The sequence below is a fragment of the Mastomys coucha genome, unplaced genomic scaffold, assembly GCF_008632895.1.
Source record: "Mastomys coucha isolate ucsf_1 unplaced genomic scaffold, UCSF_Mcou_1 pScaffold20, whole genome shotgun sequence".
Taxonomy (NCBI): Eukaryota; Metazoa; Chordata; class Mammalia; order Rodentia; family Muridae; genus Mastomys; species Mastomys coucha.
The window spans coordinates 79,431,951-79,442,577 of NW_022196903.1; the positions used below are offsets into that span (position 1 = coordinate 79,431,951).

Here is a 10,627-nt window from a genome sequence, read left to right on the forward strand (position 1 = left end):
TGTGCCTATGTGGCCCAGCTGTTAGACAAGAGTTGGCAGGCAGGTAAGTGGAGTGTATCCACATTGGTTTGTGCTCTGTCTGGTCTCTTCTATTAGATGCTTTGTGGATAAACAGTAAGGACAGAAATTATGGAAACACTGTTGGCACTGGGACTAGAAAGATGGCGGGTCCCGCACTGTCTCTGTGGCCAACATAAAAGCTCCAGAGCAGCATAGAGTTGCTCAGATGGAGGCCGCAGATACTCAGCACTGGGTGAGACAAGAGCTGGTTGCAGCCTCTGCCGAGCAGCAGAGAGGAACAGGATGGCAGGGCAGGGGTAAAGTCATGAGACACTGTTGCCTCTCCCAGCCTGTCCTCTTTCCCTCTTTTCTGACATTAGAACTGCTCTAATTTTCCATTTCGGTTTCTATTGCAGACTGTCAATGCCATTTTTTTCCAGGTCTGAGAACCTGAAGAGCCAACTCCTACTATAGATGACAGTGAAGGTGTTGGCTACTCACTAGTGCCCTTGGACTGTACTGTGCTGCACCAATGGACCTGTGACTTTAATGTGGTAGTCCACTTTGAGGGCATAAAGGGATTCAATAAAGTCAACTTCCAATGGTAATATGGAAAAATCTCACATTTGGCTTATGTCCCCAAGAAGGTGACGTGAGGACACACATTTGTGAACTCTCTGCCATATCTAAAGCAAGAAATTTGGTCACAGTGAAGATTCTCACCAGAACACAAGGCATTTCAGATCATAGGTATGGGAAGTTTGGAGTCGGTGCTTCTCCAAAAAAGCAGTGGTTCTCAACCTATGGGAGAACCTCTTTCAGGCAAACCTCTGTTTCCAAAAATTTTTAATGCATGCATCCCTATGCTTGGCTTTATATTTAAATACCCTGACGCACCAGAAGAGGACATCAGATCTCATTACGGATGGATGGTTGTGAATCACCATGTGGTTGCTGGGATTTGAACTCAGGACCTTCGGAAGAGAAGTCTGTGCTCTTAACCGCTAAGCCATCTCTCCAGGCCCTCAAAATATTTTACAATTCTTAACAGTAGCAAAATTAATGTAACAAAATAATTTTGTGGTTGGGATCACAATATGAGGGACTGTATTAAAGTGTTGTAACATCAGGACATTTGAGAACCACTGCCTTACAACCTTTTTGTAGCCACTGATCTTTCCAGGGGTATGCAGTGGTCTTGCTGGGTATAGTTTTGGCTCCTGGAGGTGATCCCAGTGCTCTGCAGTGCTCTGGTGTTGGGCAGGAATGTACAATGGAGTCACTTATACATTGTTATGTATCTGTCTGCTAGATTGTTCCATCTGCTTGTGTTGATGGCCAGAAGGGGTGAGTTGCTGTCATCCAAACATTTCCAAAGCACTGAGTGAAAATTTATTACATGACATTTAGTGGTTTTTTTTTTTTTCACATCACTGAACTCTAGTGACCTTTAGGAGCAAAACTGGAGTCTTTGTTTCTGAATGGATTTTAGCTGAGACTGCTAAAACCAGCTGTGGTGTTGGTCTGACTCTTCTGCCTGGCTTGGGATACAGAATACATGTATCAACATAGCTACAGAATGGAACTGTAGATGACAGGTTTCTGGGGACAGACAGTGAAGGTGGATCAAGATTACAGCAAAGATTAAAATGAAGGCTGGAGACCTTCAGCTCATAAAGTGCTGGCCAGGCAAGCATGAGGACCTGAGCCTAACCCAAGAGTCCAAGGATTAATAAGGATAATGATAATAAAAATGCATGCTGATAGTCACAGCACTAAGGCAATTACAGGTTGACCCCTGGGGCTCCCTGGCCGGCCAGCCAGGCCAACTGTGAGAGTTTCCAGATTAAGGACCCTTTCTCAGAAAAAAAATAAGGTAGACCAAACTGGAAGTAAATACCAAAGATCTATGTCAAACCTCCACACTCACTTGCACACATGTGCATGTGATCGCATACACATGTACAAGTTTGCACATAAAAAGTGAAGTTTAAGTTCCTGAGAAAACAGACTTAGCTGTTACAGAAGACATCCATATAGCAACTGAGTACATGGGTTAGCATCTGTGTACCACGGCTCCATTATGGTTATGGTTATAGAGGGGAGCACAGATTCTATGCTGGGACGTCAGGCCTGAACTACGTTTTGGTCATCACTGTGCTGACCAAACTTTCTCTCCAGAGATTTGAAGTGTTAGCCTAACCCTTTTTCTCTTTCTGTATTAGGAAGGAACATAGAATGTTGCTTTCTGGGAAGATATCAAAAACGTTCTACAAAAACCTCAGAAGGATTTGCCAAGGGGGGCTCTCATCAAGCTGGGCTAGTAGTTAGGGATGAAGAAAATAAAAGAGTGTGGAGGTGAGCCCTAGTGCAGCATGGTCATCTACGAAGGCTGAAGCCTCTTCAGTAGGAACCGCACCTTTCAAGTCAGCACTGGGGTGTGGCCTAGAGGAAGCCTCTGAGGACTTAGCCCCCAGCACATCAGCACCAGCCACTCAGCCTGGGGCAAATGTGATGGCAACAAGGCCAGGTAAGTCACCACGGGTTCCTGACTTAGAAAAGACTTGTGTAGAAGTGGTCCCCATTGCGTCTGGGTCAGTCACCCAGGAGTGAGACTGGAGCTCACTGGTAAGGTGAGGCAGTGCTGGAGTCTGGAGCACCAAGCACCACAGAAAAGGCTGTGTCCCCTTGTCGACGTCCTCGGTCTTGTCTGCTTCCATGGTCCCACTTACTCTGCTGTGGTAGAGAACCTCGTGTGATGAGCGCTGTCCTTTTGTGTCCTGCCACCCTGACTGTCTTGTAAAAATGAGCTTTGACTTGAATCAAAACCTCTTCTCGGATGAGGATGATCTTCAAATTGTAGTGCTCTGCCTCAATTTAGACAGGGGTGAGACAGTTAGCCTTGCCAGCTGTAACCACCAGGCTTCCTGACGGTGAGTCAGCCTTCTGCAACTGTGGCCCTGTGCAGTCAGCAGTCTGCACACTTATAGATGCAGGTGAGAGAGAGCCTTCTCCAGCTGTGGGCCTCTGCAGTCAGCACTCCGAACACTTGCAAAATGTGATGAAGGAGCAGCAGTGAGCTGTTCAGTTCCTGTTCATCTGGGAGAAATAATCGGGAAAGGAGTGACACCATCTAGCTAAGTTGAGGAGCTACTGCTGTGGCTCTGCTGGGCTCCGTGCATGTACGCTTTCACAGTTGGAGTCTCGAGCTGTAGCTTTTCCAGACTGCGTGAGCACATGGATCGCCTGGCAGTTTCAGGGTCTCAAGGGGCTGCCCCATCCCTACAGCATTGCTCTACTGGGGCCCCTAGGGCTATATGCCTGAGCATCCCCACAGCAGGCTTTCTGCAAGAGGGAAGCTCTGGAATACTGGTAGTTTGATGCATACCATGTCAGAAAGGCACAAACCAGCGAAGCTACTTTTGTCTCAGTCTGAGAGTCCCAACAGCCTACTGTAACACAAGCTTACTCTGAGCTCAGAGTCCAGCCACCCAGTTTGGAAATCTGATGAAGAAAGCTAAAGATAAAGCAGGTCTATCCCAGGAGACACGCAGAGGAAGTGTCTGCTCTGACACTGCTTCTTCCAGTGCAGCTCTCAGATGGCTTCACATAGCCACCTAAGTTGAGGGGGCACCTTGCCTACCAAGTCCGTGAACCCACACATAAGTTCCTCTAGAATCACTTCACAGTCAAATCCAGAAATATTGCTTCATCCACTCAAGCTGAGAGCAAAGTCCACAGTCACAGCTCCCAGTCAGCCTTCGCCTGACTTGAGAGGAAATTTTCAGCCCACTTCAGGTCATAATGGCAAAGAGGGGCTCATGCAGGCAATCCCAAGGACTTAGCATTTTGATTCCAGGCTGCCTGGTCTTTAGCGACACAGGGCCCTGTGGCATCAGACTACCCTGTTGTCCATTGCACTTCCAAACATCAAAGTCCTGTTCTCTGTGAAAATGATCTGTGGACACAGAGCCTCCATTTGCCTGAAGGACGACTCAGAGAGGGATAGAAGCATGCAGAGTCCTGTGTGAGACACTGGTAAAGAACGAGAACTCCTCCCTCATCTAAGACTGTCTTACCTCTTGGCTTCCTGTGACACTCTTGAGAACATATCCAGGGTCAGTGTCTGTCCATATCACTGCAGAGAGGGAACAGTGCGTGGCACGGCCTGGCCACACTGGATTGGATGACTTTGTATTTGATTCATTTTCAGAGACTCTTGAATTAACAATCTGCTTCAATTTGATAGAATTATCCATTCTAGTGGTGGCTAATGCTGATAATCCCAGCCATTAAGCTGGAGGTTTCCTACAAGAACATGGCCAGCCTTGGATAGAGAGACATTGTCACACAGGAAAAGAAGGCAGATAGGCTCACTGACTAATTCTAAGTGGAGGAGGACTCAGTTCCCTTTGTGCCCTGTTCTGAGCTCCTCCTTAGTGGAGGACATGGGAATAGAAATCAAATAAGGTCTTCATATACATCCACACAGTGTGCAATCCTTTGCAGAGATGGAAGAGACGCTGGGGTAAAGAGTGCTGAGCAGCGTGTCCACTAGGAGATGAGGAAGGCAAGGCCATGGAGTAGAGAGCTTGGACCCATTCATCACTCCCAACACTCCAGGGAGTGTTGTGAAGCAAACCACACTTAGGCCTTAAGTGAGGGGGCCTAAGCAGGGAAGCTGCATCTGGCAGTAGAGCACTGGGGCCCTCCCCTCAGCACCTCAAGATCCCTGAGCAGACCTGCTGGCTGCTGCAGGGACCACCCTAGGCCCAGATGTGCTGAGGGACATCTCAGGCTCAGCTCAGTATCTGCGCCTTTATAGGGTACTCAGCAAAGCACAGGAGCAGCCAAGGTTGTGAAACTCTGGGGGAGGGAGAAGGACTAGAATCGAGGTGGGCAGAGTTTCATTGATATGTGAGGAATTGAGAGGCCCAGGGAACTGTGACAAGTTTTCTCTTGGCAGATGAGAGAAAACATCAACGTAATAACTGTGATTATCCCAGAGTAAAAGAGAGGCCCCGATTATTGTCACACAAAGAATGAGGAGAGCTGTTCATCATTCAGGAGGAACTGGGGCTGCTCACCATAGGCTAAATCCATGTAAGCAAATATGACCTCCCCAAGGGTGGGGCTCCTCTGCCTCTCTGTGAAGCACACTGGCCAAGCAAGACTTCCTCTCTGCAGAGTCAAGCCATTCGATCTCTTTGGTTTCTGAGCACATGTGAGTGTGCGTGTTCCAATGCTGAGGGCTTTAAAAACATTTGTAGACTTTGTTATTAAAAGATTCTTCAAACTTCCAGTTCCTTTTGACTGTGGATGGTAAGAGTCAGCTGTCATAGGCCATATGTGAACATGCTATAGAGATCATACCTAAAAGCTGTATATATGAAACACATAAGCCCAGGGAGTTCATTCTAATGACTGTACTTTCTCTCTGTGGAGCAGCACATGCCTTTGTGCACACCCAAGAGCTCGCACAAGCATATTTTCAAGTGTTTGCACGTGCCGTGAATGCTTCCAATGATCTTCAAGGAAGCACAGTTCCTTAGAGTGTGCGTCTGAATTTTCTTCTTGTTTCAATCCCCGAAACCCTCAGAACAGGGTGCTTTTCTTGGGATCTGACAGGTGAGAGTCACAACTAGGTGGCTCATTTCCAGATTCAGAGAGATCCCAGGTACAGAATTCAGATCGTGGGAAGTGCTGACCTGTGCTGCATTCTCCTGGGATTTGGTCTTTTCTCTTCAATTGTGTAAATCATTACCAGTTTGCATGTTGTGCCTGGGGACACAAATGGGAGATAACACAGAAAATGAGTGTCTGTTCACAGGAGGCACAGCAGTGCACTGTGTTCTCTAGAAGGTAAAAACAGGGCCCTGTGGGTCTCAGAGAGAGGGTCACAGCTGAGGTGACTTATGATGGCTTGTGAAAGAGGAGCCAAAGAAGAGTTTCATGGGGGAGGGGTCAGCGGCATGACCCATCAGAGCCATGCTCTCCATTGTCTCACGTGGGCAGAGGGAGAACTCTGCAGGTACCTCAGGCAGAGCTTCACTGTGACCAAAGTCAGACTGCAGATGCTGAGATGAAGGGGCTGCATGGCTGGTGAGCTGGGGAGGTCAGCTAAGGTCTGGGAGCTGCTAATGTGGAAAGATGAGAGGGTGATGAGATTGTGGGGGACCCAGGAGATGAGGACAGAAGGTGACAGGTCTGAGACAGGGCAGGCTTGGAGCTGGGCTCACAGGGATGGCAGCGATCCTCTCAGCAGCATGAGTAGGGTGTCCAGAGGAGGACTGTGTTTGGAAGTGGGCTTCAGCCCTAGTGTGCGGAACTTAAGACACTGGTGTGATATCAGATTTGGGGAGCCATCACTGGCAGCTGGAAGCAAGTTCTATGAAGCCAGGTGAAAGGAGGAGAGGAACCTGGAAGGCTTCTGCATGGAGCAGGCCCAGGGAGCCATGGAATGGGGAGAGCTGCCTGCATCTGAGGAGGAAGTCTCCTGAGGGGAGCAGGGGACAGGGTGTGGTGACAGAGCATGAAGGCTGCAGGAGAACTGGTTATGAGCCTCACAGAAGCCACACAGCAGGGACAGTGGAGAAGGAATTCAGGATGGGAGGCAGAGGTAGAAGGATTTCTGAATTTGAGGCCAGCCTGGTCTACAGACTGAGTTCCAGGATAGCCAGAGCTACACAGAGAAATTCTGTCTTGAAAAGCCAAAAAGAAAAAAATATATATTTATTATATATTATATATATAATATAATACATATTATATATATTTCAAGTATATATATACATGTATATATGTATGTATGTATGTATATATGTGTATATATATATATGTGTGTGTATATATATATGTATATAGTTTACTTGAGAGTGCACACAACTAACACTGTAGTCTGATGACTTGCTGAGCAACCACGTGCATACACCACTTGGGGAGGGAAACAGGCCCATGCCAGGAGCCTGGTCCACCTTTCCCACTTTCTTCCTCTGAGACTGATCCCCTCTTGCTCCCACTAACCCTTCTTCACTTTCTTTAGAGTTCACCCGCTACGTGTGCCTCCTGCCATGATGTGCTTCAGCACTGCTTAGGCCTTGCCTTCTTGAAATGCAGTGGTTAGGTATGTAACTTTACATCTGGCTTCCTTGACTTAACTCAGGCCTGCAGCTGTCTGATGGGTTGTTACACCTGGGGAGCTGGTGGAGCAGGAGAGGGAAGGTTAAGAGGGGTGAGATAACGTGACAGTAGTACAGTACCACATCAGAAGGGCAGAGGGGCTCCTCTTCACATAGGGTAAATCACACAGGTCCTATGGGCAAGACTGAAGGCAGACAGCTGAAGACCCAGACTGTGGATCTCATGTTTGAAGTAATCATGGTTACTCCTGGTGAAAATGGAATCAGAGTCAGCTGTTGGAGGAGGGAAGCAGAGAGGGTTAGAGGCCGAAGAACAAAGGTTGGAATGGTTTAGATATGAGGTAAAACATGGATGAATTGAGTCTTGTCCTTAGTGAGGACCCAGCTGGGAAGAAACTGAGAGAAGCTCAGCTTCTTTTGACCTCCATGAATCAGGAGGACAAAGCAGATCGTCCCTTCTTCCTTCTCAGACTAGCAGACCAGAGTATTTCCCTGGCATGATTTGGGGAATCATGGTGGGGCCAGTTCATGAAGCTCCTTGGCCTACCTTCCATGGTGGATCAGGCATGGCTGGCTGGGCTCACTGGGAATCTTCAGTTTCTTTTATCTTCTCAGACCCATCTGTCCCAGACAGCCTTCTTGTCCAGTGTCGATTTATACACTCATTTTAGGTATCAAAGGATGATGCCAGAATCTGTCCCAGTGGTGTATGCCTCCAAATACAAACAGCGAGGATGCTGGATTTGAGTCAGGCAAGTACAAGAACAAAATAGTGTGTGGTGGCTTCAAACTCTTCAAAAGCTCAGAAATGTTCTCAGAGTGTCTTACCTGGTTGCTCTAACAGCCTCCCTAGAAGGTGCATAGTCTAACTCCAGCTGCTCTGCAAAGATGTGACACCACTGTTGGTTCTCTAGACCCTCAAGAAATCCCAACTATTTGGTGCAAATGAAGGACTTTGGGTCCTCATGAATGCCAAGATTATTCTAGAAGGGCTTTCTAACAGGCCTGAGCATTGCAAACATGGTGCCAACAGGTTTTCCCTCCCCCGCTTCCACTTCCTAAAGCTAGCCACCAAGGGCCATTTCCTTATTTAGCCACTTCCTTATGCCTAACTCATCCCTAAGACTGATCACCAATGTCCAAGAATAAAAATTTATCATCTGGCTACACTGACTAACATGAATAATCAGGGCTTACCAACTCACCTACCCCAGACTTCCCCTTTTGCTCCTTACAAGCCTCTCCTGCAAAGCCACGTGCTGCTGTCCTTATCCGGTCCAGAGGCAGCCCCTCCCTACCCCTCTACTCGTCAAATAAAATCTTCTTTGTGCTGAGGATTTGGTGTTTAGTGCCAAATCTCAGGCCCCTTCATTGGTACCATAACTCAGATGGGCCTACAGGAACACCACCCCAACCCCCACCAGGTCTGTGTACTTTCCGGGCCATCTGGAAACTACTCTCTTCATCCAGCAGTGGCTAACTGGTGAGTTTCCCCTTTCTAGCCATCCTAACTATTCCCCAGGACATTGGCCGATGACCACTGTTCATCTGGCACTCCAGCTCAGTCTTGTGGGAGCTGGGAGAATGCACCCTGCCATGGCCTGTGCTGCCAGGGCAGATACCCTCAGATGGCCAGGAGGCACATTTTGTTCAATTTGGCTTTGTTGACAATTTTTCCTTTTTGCTTTTTGGTGGCCTTTCTGCCAAAATCCAATGTCTGTTCTTAATCATCCAAAAATCCTTTGCAGGTCCCCTGATATTTCCTCAGACCATTGTATAGTTCTCTCAGTGACAGAGTTTGGTTGATAACTCCTTTCTCCCAGAGACCTCCCTATCCACTGGAGACCTGGGCTCTTGACTATGGCTCGCCAGCCACCATTAGCAATGGGATCCACTCCCCTGTCCCCATCAAGTCACCTCTGGGATGTCTCTTTAAAAAAATTGCAGGTGACTCCAACTCACACTGACATTTCTGGTGCATCTTAGCTCTCAAGAATGGCCCTTATATCCTTAGATAATCCAGGTGGCAGCCTTTTTAATTTTGTGGGCATGGGAAGATGGAAGGAGATCCCCTTTTACTCTCTCTCCACCTTCCCTCTCTGCAAATTCCCCGTGTCTCCACCTTTTTCTGCTTCTGTTCCAAGCCTTTCCCTTACATTTCCTGTTCCTCCCTTACATATTATTGGCCATCAAAACCAAATGCCTGTTATTTAAAAGATCACAGGCATTTCTCTCTCCAGCATGGAGATGAAGGATAGATATGGGCTTTTAGGGAGTGCTTCTTCTCACCCTAGGTACCCCCGGATGCAGAGGCCATATCTCTTCAGGGCCTCGTGTGGATATCTGCACATTTCTGTACATTTTAGTCACTCTGGTCTGTTCCTTTTGACTCCTTGTGGAGAAAATGTAAAAGCACACCAAATATCAGACATCTGTCAGCACTGGACAAGAAAGATCAGTGTGGGTCTTCCTGTCTCTGAGGCTGACCTAAAGTCTCCAAAGCAGCACAGAGCTGCCGAGACAAGAGGCTCAGCTCAGGCCCACTCATGGTGGAACATGCCTTTAATCCCAGCATTCAGGAGACAGAACCATGGATATCTCTGAGTTCAAGGTCAGTTTACAAAGCAAGTCACAGGACAGTTAAGCTTAAGCATTAAATGGTGTAATAGTGAGGAGAGCTTTTGGGAGTGCTTGGCAGGAATTTGACATTGGGCCAGGACAAGGAAGTAGGCTTCAGGCAGGAATCTGATAATGGGCCAGGACAGGGAAGCAAGCTCAGGCAGGAATCTGATTTTGGGCTAGAACAAAGTAGTAGGCTTCAGGCAAGAATATAACTTTGGAGAGCAGACCTTGGGCGCAAGCTCCACAGCCAGTCCCACAACACCCAGAGGAAGCTCCACTCCCAGGTGCTCTGACACACCCAGGATCAGAGGTAAGCAGGAACCAACATCTGTCCCAACACTGGGAGTAATTGGGTCCAGTGGGACCAGGCACACAGGAACTCTGACAGCCCAGTGACTCCAGTTCCTTCTGGTCTGCCGGGGTTAGTGTTCTGAGCAGACCTTGGGCACAAGCTCTGCAGCCAGTCCCACAATTCACAGAGAAAGCCACACTCCCAGGTGATTTAACAAGCCCAGGATCCCAGGATCCCAGAATCACAGGATCACAGAGTCAGCTTGATTCTGAGGGGTTCTGAAACAACCAGGATCACAGGAAGGACAGGCTCCAGTCAGATTTAGCAAGGGCAGGTAGGACTAGAGTTGACCAGATGGTGGGGGGCAAGCTTCAGAAAATAACACAAACCAAGGTCACTTGCCATCATCAGAACCCAATTCTCCCACCATAGCAAGTCCTGGACACACCATTACACCGGAAACGCAAGATTCAGATCTAAAATCACTTATGATGATGATACAGGATCTTAAGAAAGACATAAATAGCACCCTCAAAAAAATACAGGAGAACACAGGTAAACAGCTAGAAGCTCT

At 47.8% G+C, this 10,627-nt stretch overlaps 1 long non-coding RNA gene across 3 annotated transcripts in view; it reads right to left on the reverse strand.

Moving 5' to 3' along the window:
* Positions 1-1,084: 1,084 nt before the first annotated feature.
* The window catches only part of LOC116099173, a 16,591-nt gene continuing 7,048 nt past the window's right edge, over positions 1,085-10,627 (reverse strand). The window contains exons 3-5 of one of the 3 annotated variants that reach the window (XR_004122099.1): positions 7,687-7,876; positions 7,260-7,412; positions 1,085-5,781 (exon numbers count right to left, since the gene is read on the reverse strand). This is a non-coding gene — a long non-coding RNA (uncharacterized LOC116099173). The remainder of the gene's footprint in view (positions 5,782-7,259; positions 7,413-7,686; positions 7,877-10,627) is intronic. The other 2 variants (XR_004122101.1, XR_004122100.1) reach the window with 2 other exon arrangements.